The 17,384-nt window shown below is 59.5% G+C and overlaps 1 long non-coding RNA gene across 4 annotated transcripts in view; it reads right to left on the reverse strand.

Moving 5' to 3' along the window:
• Positions 1–1,251: 1,251 nt before the first annotated feature.
• Positions 1,252–17,384, reverse strand: part of LOC309869313 — a 45,560-nt gene continuing 29,427 nt past the window's right edge. The window contains exons 2-3 of one of the 4 annotated variants that reach the window (XR_014314113.1): positions 3,462–3,588; positions 1,252–2,715 (exon numbers count right to left, since the gene is read on the reverse strand). This is a non-coding gene — a long non-coding RNA (uncharacterized lncRNA). Of the gene's footprint in view, positions 3,589–9,768; positions 9,984–17,384 lie in introns of those variants that run through there. The other 3 variants (XR_014314114.1, XR_014314116.1, XR_014314115.1) reach the window with 3 other exon arrangements.

The following is a 17,384-nucleotide window of genomic DNA, read 5'->3' on the forward strand; positions in this document are numbered from 1 at the left end:
TGCCCCTCACCCACCACCGGGCCCCACAGAGCAGAGCAGAGCTGGCCCCCGCTCCCTGCTGGCTTCCTCCGTCACAGGGACAGGCCTGGGCCCATGGGGGTGGCGGAGGCATGGGGAGGGGAGGTGACCAGACCAGGTACTGAAGGAGATAATGAGGCAGGCCTGGGCCCCCCACCTCGGCTCACACCCAGGCAGCCCTCAGAGCCTCTCCACGCATCCCCAACCCGGGCTTGGGCCCTGGGTCAATCCCAGCCCTGGCCGCTGGGGCAGCTGGGACCTCTCACTGTCTGCTGAGTTGGGAAGTGAGGATGGTCATGGTGCCCCTCGAAGGGTCTGTTGGGAGGATTTTAATAAGGTAACACAAGGGTTCAGGGTGATGTCTGGCACAGAGCAAACGCGACCTGATCTCTGCTCCACCAGCTCCAGGGGTGGGGCCCTCCCCCCCGACCCCACATGCCTCCCACTTGCCCCAGGAGCCTGTTTCGCCCTCATCCACATCCCCAGCCCAGACCTCTCCCCCAGACGCCGGACCTCCCGGGCCTCTCCACCCAGACTCCGTGTGTTCTTCCTCCCCTAGCTTGCCCGTCCCACAGTGTCCCTCACCCAGGAAATGGAATGAACTTCTGCTGGGTCACCCAGGCCAGAAAACGAGGGGCAGCCTTGATGCTTCCCTCCCCGCCCCTTGCCTGCCCCCACCTTCTGGTCCAACCGTTCAGACTGGGCCGCCTCCCCCCGTGGCTGCCCAGACCATTGCCACTGTCACCAGCTCAGGGGTCACTGGGCCCTGGCGTCCAGAGCCCTTCCGTCCCACTCAACCCCCACCCCCAGCCTTGGGCAAATCACTTCACTTCTCTGTGCCAGGCTTCCTGGACAATAAAACAGGGGTGACAATAATGCCCTCTTCGTTAGCTTGTTTTGAGGGTTTTAAGAGTAAAATTCTCGAAGAGCTTAAGCCCTTGATCAGCGCTGGTGTTAGCCCCCATGCCAGGGTGACCCCGCCCCTCTCCACCTGCTCCTGGCCTCGGGCTCGCCCCCCAGCGTGTCCTGTGCACAAGGCAGAAAGCTACCAGCTATGGAGCGTGGGCCCCATGCGGGACACTGAACAAAGCCCGTCACAAGCCCCAACCCTTCACCATTTCGGCACCCCCAGGAGACAGGTGTCCTTACCCCCATTTCACAAATGAGGGAGCTAAAGCCCAGGGTCCTACAACTAGTGTTAACCATGACCTCGAAGTACACTGTTGGTGTTCATGTATTGATTCGAAACATTTATTGAGCACCTACTATATGTGAGGCACTGAGCTGGGTGCTGGGAAAACAGTAATAAACCAGACTGGCACAGACCCAGCCCATATGATCTTTCTAGAACACAAACCTGACCCCTTGAAAATCCTACAGTGACCACCCTGCTGCCCTCAGGATCTAGTTCATGTAACTTCTCGGGGCCTTCTAGTCCTCAGGAGCCCCCCTGACTACCCTTGGCAGCCCACACAGTTCCTCCCCTGGCCACCTCTCTTACCTTCCCTGCCCCCACTCTGCTCTGGCACGCAGGTATGGCCCGTTCCCCCATCACACACCACTCACCTTCTCCTTATGCCAGCCCCTTCCCACCTTCTGTCTCAATTTCTTTGCCTAGTTCACTCATCCTCATCTTTTCAGGTTCCATCCTTGGTCACCTGCTCCAGGAAGCCTTCCTTCCCCAACCTCCCAGCCAGTGGTGAGCTCGCAGGTGCCCTGTCTTACAGCACGCTGGCTCTTGGCTGAGCTGTCTCTCCTCCTAGAGTGTGGCTCCTTGAGGGCAGGCCCAGGGATGCATTCAACTCTGAATAAATCTCCCTTCTCTGTCTGTTTCCCGAGCCACCCACCCACCCATCCATCCCCAATCTACCCATTTTACCTCTTCTTGCTTCTTCTTGCCCCACTCGATGGTTACAGGTGAGTGCCCCCTGCTGGCACGGTGCAGGTGGTCTGTTTCAGGGCTCTGGAGACGCAGGGACAGAGTGAGATGGCCGAATCCGTGGGTGTTGGAAGCACCTGAGCACAGCCTCCTCAGGGTCTGGCTCCTGTGATTGCAGACCGGGTGGCCGGGGCTGCCACAATCGACCTACATCTCCTCCCCAAGTCCCCGGGGACTCTGCAGGGGTGGGCCGCAGCCCTGGGAAGGGACAGGCAGAGCTGGAGCCGGCTGGGTGAGTGCCAAGTCCTGGCAGTGTGTCTCCCCCATGCCTGTTTCCTCATCTGAACACGGTTGCCATCAGCCTGCTGCTGCCCGCTGTGCAGGACCCTGTGAGGGGGACAGTGGATAGAGACTGAATTCCCTGACAGCAGACACTTCAACCTCTGACCGGCTTCCTGACACTCCCATCTTGGGCACCATCAACTCCATTTCCAAAAAAATTCCAGTAAATCTGGTTTTAAGCTTCCATCTGTGTTTCCCGTGGGTCAGGGCACATTCTGAGGGCTCTTTCCTGGGGGGTTCTGGGGGGGGGAGCACATGGCTTGGTCCGGCGGCAGCACCTGCTCACTGAGCCCCTGGTCGGAACAGACACTTACCCCCACGGAGCCTCAGTCTCCACCTGCCGAGGGCGGGGGTCACTCCCGCCTCGGGGGCTGCTGTGCGGGTCCAGCAAGATGGTGGAAAGGGGGAAGGTGTCTTGTCTCCGTGCAAGGAGGCGGCCCAGGTGGGGGCGGCCGGTGGGAGGGTCCCCCTTCTCCCTAGAGAATAGGAGGTGCACCACGAGACCTCCTGTTGAGCCGCAGCCACCCCGCTATGGCTTCCCCAACCCCGCAAGCTCTCAGAAACCAGGGGCCGCCCGGAATGGCCGCTCTCAAAATGGCCGCCGCGGCCACAAGGCCCCTTCTCTCTCCCTGGGCGCCTCGGGAGAGGGAGGGCACCGCGGCCAGACCACGGTCACTCCTCGCAGCCCAGGGGTGCACTGTGGGGCGGGAGGCGGGGAGGAGGTAGTCGGGGTGGGTGGGGGGCCGGGGAAGAGCCAGAGAGAGGGGCAGGGAGAGGAACAAAAGGTCCCTTTGTGGAGTTGAGCAGGGAGAAGAGGCAGCGCATTACCCAATGCCCAGAAGCCATGTTGGTAACAAGAGAACCATTCTCTGCTTCACTTGGAAAACAACTTGGAGCAGAGAGAGACAGGGAGAGATTTAACCCCATGGGCGCGGGGCGCAGGGGCCTGAGGCCACTGTGGGAGGTGGGGAGGGAGTGAGGGTATGCTAGGGGGACTTTCGGGCCCTGAGCGGGGCGATTTCCTGTCTCCCAGGCCTGGTCTGCGGTTCCCAGGTCCAGAGGCCCAATATGGCTGCTTGGCCAAGTCCCAGCAGCCTTCGGACCCGGGGACTGGAGCCATGGCTTCTGCTGCCTCGGTCTGGTCAGACCAGTGACCCATGCTTGCTCCAACTCCAGAGCCTGGCCCACCCCAGCCTCGGGGAGGACTCCCCTGAATCCTTACATCTTATGGCTTCAGGCCCTCAGGCTGGCTGGACCGGGTTCCAGGGCCACCAGACCCCACTTGCCTCCTTCTGCGGACAGAAAGCCCATTTCCTCCCGAGGACGTCCCTTCCTTGTTGCAGTGTGGCCTGTTCGAAAATTTTGTTCTCAAATTTATTAAATCTCTCTCATCCCTACCCAGCTTTCTCCCCCTCCCCGACTCTCCACCCACTAACCCTGGTTCTAGCTCCTAGAGACCACATCCGGTAATACCGCAAATAAGGCAAAACGAAGCTACAGCACTCTGGGCCCCTCACCTATACCCACTTAATGACCATTGCTACCTTGGGGTCAGCGGGGCTCAAGTGAGCTGCTGTCTGCCCTGCTGATGGTACTTGTTCTAGAAGCGCCTCACACAGGGCCACACAGGGGAGGCAGTCCATGGATAAGCAGAAGAAAGGTTTTTCCCTCCCCCTCTTCCTCCCTCCTTCTACAAGTAAGAGTTGGCCACTAGTCATGTGCCCAGCACTGTTCTGCTCTGGGGTTCCAGCAGTGGACAAAACAGAGAAAATGTTCTTGTCAGGATGGACAATAAACCAGCAAATATGCAAGCTAATGTCCGGTGGCCACAGGCTCTGTGACGGAAAACAAAGCAGGGTCAGGGAGGGACCGACAGGAAGGGTGTGCCTCAGAAACAGTGATCGGGGAAGCCCCTGGAAGGGTGTGCTCTTTGACAAAGGTCTGAATGAAGAGAAGAAGAATGTCTGGGGCAGAATGTTCCAGACAGTAGGAGGAGCACGTGCAAAGACCTTGAGAGGGAATGTGCCAGGGGGTCTAGGGGCAGCCAGGAGGCCAGAGTGGCAAAAACAGAGGGAGCAAGGGGGACACAGGGAGGCCACAGAACAGGGTTCAGAGCAGGGGGGATGCTGGAGGAACCCAGGTGGGAGGGGCCTGCAGGAGCTTGGAGCAGGGAGTGGTGGGGCCCGAGTTCTATTTTAACAAGGACATCGTGGTTCCCATGCAAGGGATAAACTGTAGAAGGCCAAGGGTGAGGACTAGAGACCCACCAGCCCCCCATACCCTATGTGCTCCCATTCCCCGTGGCTACTCCCCCATGTCGCCCACCCCCTCCTAAGTAGGGTCCAATCATTCTTTGAATTAGCGATGACCCAGCACCAGCCATGGTAAGGACGGAACCAGGCAGTTTCCTAAAGAGAACAAGGTTGTCCCCCACCGCTGGGAGCAGTTCATAATCATGGGGTTCAGGGACCCTGACCCCCGCTCGAAGAACAGAGCCTCTTCTTTGGGGAGTTTTTACAGCCTAACGAAGAGCTCTCAGGACATTGCCCCCCAACCCCGCCCCCGAGTCCCACAGTGCTGAGATGTTACAAATGGTCCAGCAAAGCAGAGGCTCGGTGGCCCACCGGCCAGCCCCCAGCTCAGGCCTGTCCCTGGCTTCCCAGGGCCTCAGCTTCCTCCACTGTAAAAGCAGACACACTTTGCAGGTTTGATGTGAGCATAAAAAGGCAGCACTTCATTCTTGGGGGGCACGGGTGGTGGAGACTAAGCCTCCAAGAGGCAAGCGATGGCTCAGGTCACCAGCTGGAAAGGGGCAGCGCCTCCCCACCCCTAATGAGGGCTTTCCCTGCACCCTCTGTGTGCTCTCAGAGCAACTGCAGGCTCCTCAGCTCAGCTCAGGTCAAGGTCTGCAGCGGTGGGTAGCGTGGGGCAGTGGCTACAGAGAATGGTGACAATGTCAGGGGACCCTCCAACAGGCTGTCGGGAAGGGAAGGAAGGCTGCATGGCCCAGACGGACAGAGACAGGACAGACTCTAACAGACAGCTGAACAGAAAGGAAACATGCCCCTACTGGGCCCCAGCCCAGAGCTCTGTGCTGGGGGGCGGCAGGTGACTGAGAGAGGCAGAGACGGCAATGGAGAGACAGAGAGAGAAAGTGCAAGTGAATGCTGTGTTCCTGTCTGCTCCCCACCTTGCTGTGGGCCCTGGGCAGCCCCCTGGACCTCCCCGGCCACTGTATCAACTGTCGATGGTCCCTTAGCCCTCCTGACCGCATAGGACGGTAGCAAGGGTTGGGCACAGAGATGCCTGTGAAGCCATCATGGAGACTGCTTCTGGGAGGGGTAGCAGGTCCTGGGCTCCTGCTAGGTTTCAGGCTGTGCGCCATTTACAAGATAATCCAACACAGTGGATTGTACAGTGGGCGGTGCTGACAGGAGAGGGAGGGAGATGGCCATGGCAGGGAAATCTTCCTGGAGAGTCAAGCTGTAGTTGTGCATATTAGGGAGGTGGGAGGGCCTGGACACAGAAGGACCTGTACAAGCAAAGCCACAGAGAAGGGAGCCAGCTTGCAGAACAGGAAGTGACGTCAGCCCCTGGTGGAGAGGCAGGGTGGGGACACTGGGGTGAGGTCCTGGAAAGCCCCTGTTCCCCCGGGACCAGAGCCCCAGGTCTCACCTTCCCCCACTCCCAGTCTCAGCTTAAAGCTCCTGCTTTCCACCTCCCTGGAGCTGTCCATCCAGAGCCATGAGGGCGGCCTCTCTAGGAAGCCCTCCCTCACCCCAGGCCAGGTGGGGAAGCCCTCCCCCGGGGGCATGTCATTCAGTACTAAGGGAAGGCACTATTATTATACCCAATTTACAGAGGATGAAATTGAGGCTCAGGGAAATGTCAGTTTCACCCAGGGTTGTAGAGCTGGTGTGAGGCTGGCTCCTTTGAGAGCTTCCATTACCTCCCCGCCTCCCCCCAACCCTGTGCCAGGCCCCTGTCTCCTCAGATCTAGTGCTGGGAGGCTGCTGGCTCTGTACCCCTCAGCCCTGCTTCACTGCGGAGGAAGCTGAGTTCCAGACAAGGGCCAGGACTCTGGTGAGCAGAATGCCAAAGCCAGGAGTAGCTGCCCCTGCTCCTCCTGCCACTATCTGAGAAGGGCAGACAGGACCAGGACACACAGGTGACTGCAAGCGGAGAGGCCAGGCCTGGGGCCCAGGGACCAGAGTGTGGGCACTTGTGGAAGGCAGGAAACTCAACCAGCAAGGACAGCGAGCCCAGCGTGGCCAGGTCTGGGGAAGTCGAGAGACAGATGGCCTGATGGCAAGGCAGCAGGCCTGAAATGCGGCTGGCAGGCAGCAGGAGGAAGGGGTCCTGGCTGTGGACAACAGACCGAGCTGAGAAGGGGTCACCGGACAGGCTGGAGGGGAACTGGGAGAGCAAAATCCCAGGGTTCAGGGCGCCACCACCTCCCCGGCCCTGCCCACGTTTGGCCCTAGGTACCTGCCCCTTGGGCTTGTGCTGGACGTGGGGGTCAGGTGACGGTCACAGGCCTCTCCCACCCCACAGTCGGAGGGGTTGGCCTCCAATGGAAAGAGCATTGAGACAGTGCAGGTCACGCGGGAAGTCACCCAGTATGGGCCCAGCGCCCTGGCCCACGTCACACACTCGTCCTGCCAGCGCAGGACGGAAGCCTCGAGGCCCTTCCATGTGGCACTGTCGTCAGTCAGAGGAGTCACATGGGGGGCGGGCGGTGGGGGCGCCCCCCCCCCACCAGCCTTCCTGCCTTCCTGAGGTCTCCCCGCCTCCGCCCCACCCCTCAGGATCCTGCCACAGCTCTGGAAAAACAACTGAGGGAATCAAGTGGAAACACAAATCCGCCAGCCAGTCCCTCCTGCTCCCCCCGGCAGACTCCCGCCCCAGGGCGCCCAGGCAGGGGGCGCGCCAGCCCGGCGGGGTTTGCTTTGCTGAGGACCCATGGGAGCAATCCTCCCTCCCAGCCTCCCAGCCGCTGGCCTGTCCCCCCGGTCTGGGTCCCACGGAGCCAGCCCCTCCCCAGGAGGACAGGGGCCCTGGAGCTTGAGCCCCTCTCTCCCTCCCTTCAACCCCTAGAGCTGGCATCCGGGGCCAGGGAAATGCCAGCCTCCCGCGGGCGAGGACTGCTGGGGACCCCGGACCAGCCCCTTCCCCTCTCTGAGCCTCAGCTGCCTCATCTGTCAAATAGGAGTGACAGACGAGCTGCCGGTGCCACCTCGCGGGGCTGGTAAAGCAGGACCAGGAGCCGGGGAAGGCCAGCACTGTGCGAACCGTAGAGTGCGGGGCCACAGGCTATCACTTTGATTGTCACAGAGAGGACCCTGCCAGGGATGTCAGCTCTATGCAGGAGACTTGAATTACAGATGGCAGGAAAGGGTCGCTGAGGTTACAGCCAGGGCCCTTCCCCAGCCCACCCAGCCCTGCTCAGCCTCACCTCACCGCCTCCCACCCTGCCAGCCTCACCCCTCCCAGCACCCGCCACCCCGAGCACCTCCCCGGCCCTCTGACTGCTCCACGGACAGGCTGTCTCCGGGCCGGAATCCGCATTCTGAAGAACCAACTTCCCCCGTGAAGCTTCCTGATTCAGGGCCGAGGCCCCTGAGTCAGCACCCACAGCCCCTTGTACACCCCACAGTATGGGGCCTGTCGGGTGTGACAGAGTCCCTGCCTCGCACGCAGCGCTGGGTCCCCCGACCAGATGAGTGTATGAGCGCTTAGAGACAAGCCACAGCGACCTGGGGCGTGCACCCCATTCTCCTCTCAAGACCTCCCTTCCGGCCGGTCTCTCCTGCGCACACCCAGGAGCTCATCCCCTGCCAGGGGACAGGTGTGCTTTTCCCGGGGTGGGGGGTACACAGGGGTGGCATTTCCAGAGCTCTGCTGGGGAGACGGCCGTGACGGGAGGAGAGAGGATGTTGGCCGGTCAGGAAGTGGGCGCCATCATCCCAGCGGCAGACCGAGGGGACCAGAATACCAGAGGGGACAACGGATATGAGCAACATTTCGAAGGAAAAACTGTCGTGGCTAGTGATTAGCCGTGAGGGGACAGAGAGGCGGATGAGTCAAAAATGACTCTGAAGTTTCACGCCTGGGTCACTGGAGAACAGCGGAGCCATTGATGGAGCAGGGAAGCGGAGGGGGCGGGGTGCTGGTCCAGGGGGCGGGATGGTGACTCGGGTTTGGGACAGGGACTCACAGCCTTTGGGGGCTGGAAGAAGTAACCTCAGAGGTCATCCAGGTCACACACGAGGAAACCCAGTCTCTGTGGGGAGCAGCCACTGAGCCAGGACCCTGAGCGGGTCGGTGTCGGAGCCAAGGCCAGGGACCTGGCTGGGGTCGGAGCCAAGGCCAGGGACCTAAAAACAGGGCAAGGCTGGTGCCCGGGCTGGGCTCGGGTTGTGCCCTGGAGCCCCCCAAGGCAACTCAGAACCAATCCCCACCTTCAGGGGTTCACTGTCCGGCGGTAGAGACAGACATGGCCATGATTACCACCTGATTGAAGGTGTGTCTGCTAGGCACGGTGGGGACTCAGAGGCCAAGCTTGCCTAGGAAGGGACATGGGGGAAGGGGCAGTAACTAAGGAGTAACGTGACACTCGGAGCCGTCCCACAGGCTCCACGGTACCATTGTTCCCATTTTACAGATGAGCTGGAGAAAGACTAAGGTTATTCATGGCCTCACGGGTCCTGGGCTCTTAGGCCCTGCTTCCTGGAAGAGGTGTGTTGAAGCTGAGGCCTGGGATTGAGCAGGAATTTGCCAAAAGACAGGGAGGGAGAGGGTGGCCCCGGGCAAAGGAACCAACTTGTATCAAGGCCCAGAAACCCGCTTTGCCCTGGCAGACTTTGAGGCATTGGTGGTCTATAGCCTGGAGCCCACGTGGCTCTCAGTGCCCCCACCCTGTCCCCTGTCCTCTCTCCCCGAAGGTCCCCTCCTGCCCCAGCATCAGCTGGTGAGCTGATGGATCTTCAGGCGAATGAGCTGGGGGTGGGTGGGGCTGGTCCCTACCCCCAGAGAGCGGTGACTCAAGCCCCCTGAGGCCTTCCCGGCTCTGTTCTCTGCCACCCACACGTCCCCTCTGCGTCATCATGTCAGCCCAGAGGAGTGAGGGGTGAGCTGCGGTCATCCAGCATGGGACTGGGTGAACCAAGGCTCAAACCCACAGGGCCTGGGGGCTCAGTCAGAACCCCACTGAGCATGGACAAACCTCTCAGGTAGGTCTCCATTCCTGGGCTCCCACATGAAGGGCACACCGGAAGTAAACCTGGAGAGAAGGGGGCTGAGCACTGGACATGACAGCTGATCATCCCGGGGGACGTGGTGTGCAGGAGTCAGCTCATACCGGTATGGGAGAGCCAACTGTTAAATTTTCTGGAACATTCTAAGCCTGTTGATGTCAGCTGGGAAGCTTGAAATTAGCCCTGGTGGGAGCATTTACATTGTGGAAATCCATCCTTAGAGGGCCACCCTCTGCCCCAACAGAGCTGGTTGTCAAGCATTTCCCAGCATACCGTGTCTAGCGGGGCCATCTCCTGGCTCCCCGGGAGGCTTCTGGGTTCTCTCAAGTTCCCAGCATGGTCTTGGGCTCTTGACGGAGTTGCTCGTGCTCACAATCAATTAGCATCTCCCGCTTTGCCACCGATTAAAGCCCAGACTCCTCGCTAGAGCCTTCCAGCTCCAGCAGTGGAAGATCTTTCCAGATGAATCTAGAACTGCCCCCTTCATGGCCCCTGTTCCAGCCACACAAAACAGAAGATAGTCATGAAATAAACCTCTGTGTTCCAGCAAACATACCTCTGCTCCTGCTGTTCCCTTCTCCTGGAATGCCTTCCTTTCCTCTTTGCCTCTCGCAATCCTCCCCAGTGGGTAAGGTTTAGTCATAACTGGTGCCCAGGCAATGTTCTCTGACTGAGTGGAAGGGGGACAAATCAAGGCCCTGCAGCCAGGCTAAACCCGGAGTCCTGGGAAACCCCGAATCCATTCCCCCGTCTGAGGACAGAAACACCCAAAACCCCCCCTGCTGTCCCAGCCTGCTTCGGGTCTCCAAGAGAATGGGGTGCCCATGCAGGACGCACTGGTGGCCGCCTTCAGGGGTGGCAAAAACAGAAACTGACACAAACCACCTGGTCACCTGGAAACTAATGCCTTCCTTCCCTGTTCGGTCTTTTGAACTCTTCATCCTTCAAAGCCCAGCCCGGATGCTACCTCTGCCAAGAAGTCTTGCCTAGGTAATGGTCCTCCGTTCCCCCTCACCCAGCTGCTTTGTACACCCTATTATGGTCACACTCATGGCACTGGACGGTCCTTATCTGTTTGTGTGTCCACTGCCCCACCAGACCACAGCCCCCTGAGGCAAGATGGGCCCTTATTTAAGGCTGAGTCCTCTGCCTGGTGCCCCATAGGCTTAGGAAATCCCTGTTGAATGGACTCAAATGGACTCCGCTGTCTTGGGCAAGTCATCCCTTGTCCCTGGGCCTCAGTTTCCCTCTGCATAAACTGGACTCAAATTAGGTCATCTTCAAAGGACTTACATTCTAGGATTCTATGAATAGGGGCCCTCCCTCTCCCTATCAGTCTCTAACCTTCAATTCTCCCTCCCTAACCTCCCAAACTCCCTCAGCAGCCTTCACTCCGCCCCCCCACCAAATACACACCCAAGAGACCACACCGCTCACCCCTCAGATCCTCGAACAGATCTCTCAGACTACAGGTTCCTCTGCAAGGGCAGAGGCCGGGCCCACCCACCCCCAGCCCTGCCCCCAGGCACGCAGTCAGCCCCCACGACTACCCATCAAGGACTGTGATGGAGCTCGCAGCCAAGGCCTGCAAAGCCTTTGGTGAGTCTCAGAGCCCCTGTTCAGACAGGCCCAGAGCCGCCTGCCCCTCGCAGCGGGGCTCCCCCTCAACCCCCCGGGGCAAACAGCCACATCTCGCTTTCTGCCTGCGTTGCTCCAGCTTTCGGAGGATCTGTACACTCGGAAGCATGTGAGGGGTAGAGGGCTGCCCCTTCCTCTCGATCCCGCTCCGAGACTTCCGGGTGACGATGCAGCCACTCTCCTCCCTCAAGTCTCAGCCTCTCCATCTCCTGATCACCCCGAGGTAGACATGCCCTGGCCAACCCACACCTGGGCACACCCGGGCACGGATGCGTGTGCGTGCAGAGGCGTGCACATATACACGTGCACAGAAGGTTGCGAAGCCCGTGTCCGTCGCCCTGTGCTGACCCGTGGAGCCCTGGGAGGTGTCGCTCGTGCCCTCGGGTGTGCTGACTTCGAGGAAACCAAGTGAGATTGCTGGAAAGGGGCTCTGAAGCCCTCGCTGGTCCTGAAGTCCAAGGACCAAAGGTCACGCCTGCCCCTGTGGCAGCGGGACAGCAGCAGCCCTGGCCTCCTGCCCTGGCTGGCCTTGCCTTACATGGCTCCACTGTGGGGCGACACGCTGCCATTCAGCCTCGGTGACTCGCCCTCTCTCAGGCGCACGCGGGGCAGAGGCAGCGCCCAGGGATGGAAGGAGAGGCCAGCGTCTGCCAGTCCACCCCAGGGAGACTGTGGGATCCAGATACAGCGGTTTAGAGCAAGGACTCTCACGCCTCCTCCCCTGCGAGCCAGTCTTTAGCAAAGTCTCAAGCCCTCTGGATCTGTTTCCCCACCTGCAGAGCAGTGGTAGGTAGCAGCGCCCGCCTCCCACAGGGGTTACGACTTCGTGAGTGAGCCGATGTCACCCACAGGGTCTGGCGCCGTAAGTGCTCAGCAAACAGCGGCCGCTGCCGTTCTGAGTATAGACGAGGGCTATCCAGCCCTGCACGCTCGTTTCCTGAGCACAGAGGGCTGTGCTCTCCCGCTGCGCTGCCTGCTGGGAAGACACCCAAGGCCCCTGCCCTCAGTGAGCCCACGAACATGGGGGGAAAGTGCAGACAGTGGGGGAGCAGGGCCCTGTGTGGATGTGTGCGCGCCCACGGGGCTCTCTCAATGTGTTGGGGGAGACAGACAGGACTGCTGAGGGGCCCAGCCCCGACGGAGGAGGATGGGGAGCTAGGAGAAGGCCCCAGAAGAGGAGAGGTGTGGCCTCCAAACAGCCAAGAGTGAGAGCAAGGCGTTCCAGGGGAAGGAACGGCTTGAGCAAGGGATGATGGTGAACCATGACCTGGGAGGGCGTGATGCTGAATCTGCCGCGTTCAGGACCTTCACCGCCAGCAAGGGGAGCTGCTAAGGAGCTCCGTGGCCCTCCATTATGCAGCAGGCAGCACGAAGCACCTGCTTCCCACACCTCTGCACCCCAGCCCTGTCCCCGAGCAACGGCCCCCCTAGGTGCCGCCGCCCCTTGGAAATACGGAACCCCACGTGCTTTGCTGGAATCATTAGCGCCTCGCTGTTGCTCCGGGATGCAGGTGCCCTGAGACCCGCACACGGTGGGAGCACAGCAGAGACTAGCTGAAGGAAGGAATGGACAAATGAACGTAGGAATGAGTGGATGGAGAGACTGCCACATCCCCCCCACGACACTGGTGATTCACCTGATGACTGACACCATCCCACACCCGTGACTGCCCCCCGCAACCCGCAGGAGCTCTGGCACGCACCCAGCCAGGCCCTGGCCGCCCTGGCGAGCCTCGTAGAAAGCCGCTCTCCCCGGGCATGCCCCCTCCCCGTCCGTCCATCCACCCATCCCCTCACCCACGCAGGCTTTCCCTCTCGCCTGGGGCAGCTGGTGGGAGGGTGGGGGCTGGGGTGGGGCAGGACCAGAGGGGCCTCAGAGGCAGCAGGGCAGGGGGCTGGGGGAGGCTGGGAAAGTCCAGGCTGTCTCTCCTGGGGGGGGGGGGGCGGTGGGCGGCGTGGTGGGGTGCTCACAGGGATGAGGGAGGGAGGAGGGTCGCCGGCCCGGTACAGCTGCGGTCCCCTCCCCAGCAGCCTGCCCGGGTGCAGAAAGGCCTCTTTGTTCTCCGCCTTTAAAGGGTAAGAGAAACACTTATGCATGGCAAATTAGCCCAAAAATGTATTTCTCTAAAACACCCAATTGTCTCACCAGGCCTGCAGCTGCAGGGAAGTTCCAGGGAGTCAGGGGAGGGGGAGGCTTTGGGGTGACCCTGGGGGACAGGGAGAGGCGGCGGGGAAAGAGGGGCCATCTCTCCTTCCCGCCTCTGCTCTCAGAATTTCACAGGTGCAGGAGGGCACAGCTGGGGAGGGCCCTGGGCTCAGGGAGACAAGCCCTGGTGTTACAGACAGGGAAACTGAGGTCCAGGAGGTGGCAGGATGATGGCAGAGTGAGTGCTGGCTGGCTACAGAGAAAGGGGCAGTCCCAGCTCTTGGGGTACCTGCACCCCGCCTTGTCCTTGCTGAAGGGGAAGGGGTCCTGGTACCCCAAGGTCATCTAAGCCAGCTGCTCTGGGCATAAAGGAGAGAGAAGGAAGCGGGGTGGCCCACTGAGAGCTTCAGTGCCCAGGAGGATGGACAAGGGCACCGACTAAACCCCACTTCCTCCCCAGCTTGGTACCCCTGAAGGCCGACATGCCTGGGGACAACAGGGGGATACAGGCAGAGGCACCCGAAAAATTCCTCCACAAAAGCCTTCTCCCAGGAGCAGCGGGAGGACCCTTAGTGGGGAACTGGACCAAACATGCATGCGAAGCGCTTCCTTTCCAGGGTGCAGCCTCTGGAGCATCTCTGGGCTCCCAAAGGTGAACCAGAGACAGCCCTGCCCCACAGAGCTCCTATCCCACAGGGAAGACAGAAGAGTAAATAACAATTACCAAGACCGTCCCGTCCTGAGGAGAGGTGACTCCAAAGAGAGTGACGCCAACATGGAGGACAGAGGACGGGTAGGGGGCTCCAAGAAGAGCCCCCAGACTGGGCCCTGAAAGGGAGGGGGAGCATTCCAGGCAGCGGAACAGCATAAGGGGCTTCTGAGACCACCCCTCGACATCAGGATTCAGAGTCACTGGTTTACAAGAATTCATTGAGCATCTCCAGAATTCCAGCTCACGTAGGAGACACAGAAGGAGCAGATATGGTCCTGGCCCTGGGGGGGGGGGAGTTGCCAACTTGACTCGGGGAGTTTATGACACAGAAAAAACACAGAGCTACCACGAAAAGAGACCCAGTGGCTCCTGTGGGACCACCCGCTCCCGAGGCTCAGTGTGTGCATCTGTTCAATGGTGTGATGCTCTCCACCCCGGAAGGCTGTCACGAGGAGTGGAAAGAGCCGACGCCCACTGTCTGACGCCTTGGGGATTCTCAGTGAAAGTTGGTTCTGGCCCGCAGAAAAGTCTGGCAATGACGCAGACGGGAGAGCAGGGGAGAAGGGAGGCTACACAGTGGTGGGAGCTGTGATTGCACACATAGGTGTGTGTGTGAGTGTGGGCGTTGTGAGTGTGCGCATGTGTGAGGGTGTGTGTGTGAGTGCGCATGTGGGGGGTGCTGTGAATGAGTGTGTGCGTGCATGGGAACGGGTGTGTTGTGCATGTGTGCAAGTACCTGTGCACATGCACGTGTGTGCGAACACACGAGTGTGGGAACAGGTGTGCGTGCGTGTGTGTCTGCAGCAAAGGGATCCCTTATGGAATCTTTTTTTGGGGAAAGGGGATTGAGCTAAACCTCAGAATGTCCAATGCATGAAGAGGTCAAGCACCCCGGAGAAGGTGCTCACATGTGGCCGGAGGGACCGGGAAGAGACCGGGGACCTCCAAGGGGCCAGGAGACCCCGAGAAGAGACAAAGGTGCTGTGGGGTGGAGGCCTCCGCTCGGGCTGGTCCAAGAAGGCACCTGCAGCGGAACCAGACCCCAGGGAGAAGTCCTACCTAGCGCTCCTCCACACTTGTCGGAGGGTCTTGGAGTCGTCCTCCTCCGTCCAGGAGAAACCCACATTCTGGAGCTGGGTCAGCCACGCCCTCCAGGGGCTGCTCCTTGCCCCGCTCTCTCTGCTTCTCTCCCGCAGCCCCTCAACCCATGCCCGCTCCTCAGCCAGACCCAATCACCTGCTCAGCTGCGCCACCCCCCCTCCGCCCTTCATGCTTTGCCCTCCACGACAACGAGTCTGTCTGGGGAACTCTGAGACAGTCACCAAGTCGCCCCCCGTCTGTCCCTCCCTGCAGGCTCCTCTCCCCGCAGCCCCATAACGTCTTGCGCTCTTGCACACGGTTCTGACAGTCCTTGTGACCCGCTGATGTTTACAAAACCGGGATCAACTAGACGCCAAGCCATGGGAGAAGTTGTCAAAAACTTCTGTCTATAAAAGTCACCAGGAATGGAAAGCAGGGACTGGGAGAGATCATTGTACACCTGTGTTCATGGCAGCATCACTGCCAACAGCTAACAGGTGCCAAGGACCCAAGCGCCCATCGACAGGTGAACGGACAAACCAAATGTGGTCCATACCGACAACGGGATATCACTCAGCCGTAAAATGGAAAGGAATTCGGACGCCTGCCACACCACGGACGAACCCCAGGGACCTGACGCTCAGCAAAGGGAGCCAGACACAAAAACACAAACTCCGTGTGACTCCACTGAGATGTGGTGTCCAGAGGGGTTAAACTCAGAGAGACAAAAGAGGACAGTAGTTGCCATGGGCTGCAGGTTGGGGGCAGAACAGGCAGTTTCAATTTGGGAAGATGAGAAAGTTCTAGAGTCAGACGGCGATGCTGGCTGTGCAACGCTGCGAACGTGCTTGACGCCGCTGAACGGCGCGCTTGAAAATGGTCAAAATGGTAAATGTCTTGTGCCGATTTTACTGCTGGGAGGAGAAAAGCACCAGGCAGAGTTTTTTAAGGACGTTTTCATTCGATTTTAAGAAAGTTTGTTCTTTTGCAGACCCGGTTGTGAATAAGAGAAACAGCCGCACAGACATCACCGACTTCCCTCAGGCAGATGTCAACCTCTCCTTCTTCGTGTCCAGCCCCAGCGCTGGGGTGAGTCGGACAGAGGCAAATAAATGGTGTTTCTCTGACTAGGCTCCCCCAGGGTCCTCCTGCCCTCCAGGGGAACCCATCAGCACCTCCAGCCTCAGACCAAGAATGTTCTGGAAGGGTGGGGCATCGGGGGAGAAACACAGAAGGACCCAGTGAGGTGCGAAAAGAAAATGTCAGCATTGCTTTCCATGTTTATTCTTACTCTCGTGATTTTGAAACTTCTACTTAACTTATATTTAATATCGTAGTACTTGTATGTAACTTGTAAACAAACAGATATGTCTCGAGGTCTGATTTAGGAACTAACTAGACTCTGAGAAATCTTTTTTATATCTTTCACCATCCAAAACTCAGGAACCACACATATTTCACTGATGGCTCAGGAGCTGAACCCTGGCATCTGATTCTTGCCATCCAGATTCAGAACCCAAACGAACTCTGATGTGAAGAGTATCTCTGTGTCGTTTGGGACTTTTGTGCCCATGTGTCCGAGTTAGCTGCTGAGACCATGAGAGGAGTACAGTCTTATGACCCCACTTAACAGATGGAACAAGTGAGGCAATCGTGTGCACGTGGCTCCAGGAGACAGCGGCCGGCACCCTGCTTTTATAGGGGATAAAACAAGGCTCAGAGGGGTCCGTGAGCTTCTCCGGGTTACGGGGCTAGAAAGCATCAGAGCCAAGACTCGCCACCCCTGGTCTAACCCGACAACTGTGCTGTTCCTACTGGAGAGCCTCTTGCCAAACCATGAGGAAGAGCTTGGCAAAGGCGGCCCCACAGCCAAGTTCCCTCTTTGTCGGCAAGGTCGGGGCCACCCGCATCACACACACACACACACCGCACCTAGTCCATTCCTCCTAGTTACAGACCTAGTTCGAGGTCCCTTTCTGCAGCCGGGGCTCCCCTAGCCTGGCCTTCCCCCTGGGTGACAGAGGGTTCCCTGAGGTCTCTCCTCTGTGGCCTGGTACACAGTGGGGCTCAGTGCACAGTCGCGAGTGCAGGGCAGGCCCGGACACACCCTAAGGAGCCCTCACTTGGCTGCACGTGCCAGTGTGGGACTCCGGCCCCTTCTGGCCCTAACACCCTATAATGACCCTGACTCCCGGCTTTGTGAATATGCAGCTAATCTGCAGACCAGAAAGAATGCCCAGGGGTGGGGGATGCTGGGAGGAGGAGGAGGACACAGAGCGACACAGAGGATGGTGGCAGAGACTTCCAAGGAGC

Source organism: Mustela nivalis (assembly GCF_964662115.1).
Source record: "Mustela nivalis genome assembly, chromosome: 7".
Taxonomy (NCBI): Eukaryota; Metazoa; Chordata; class Mammalia; order Carnivora; family Mustelidae; genus Mustela; species Mustela nivalis.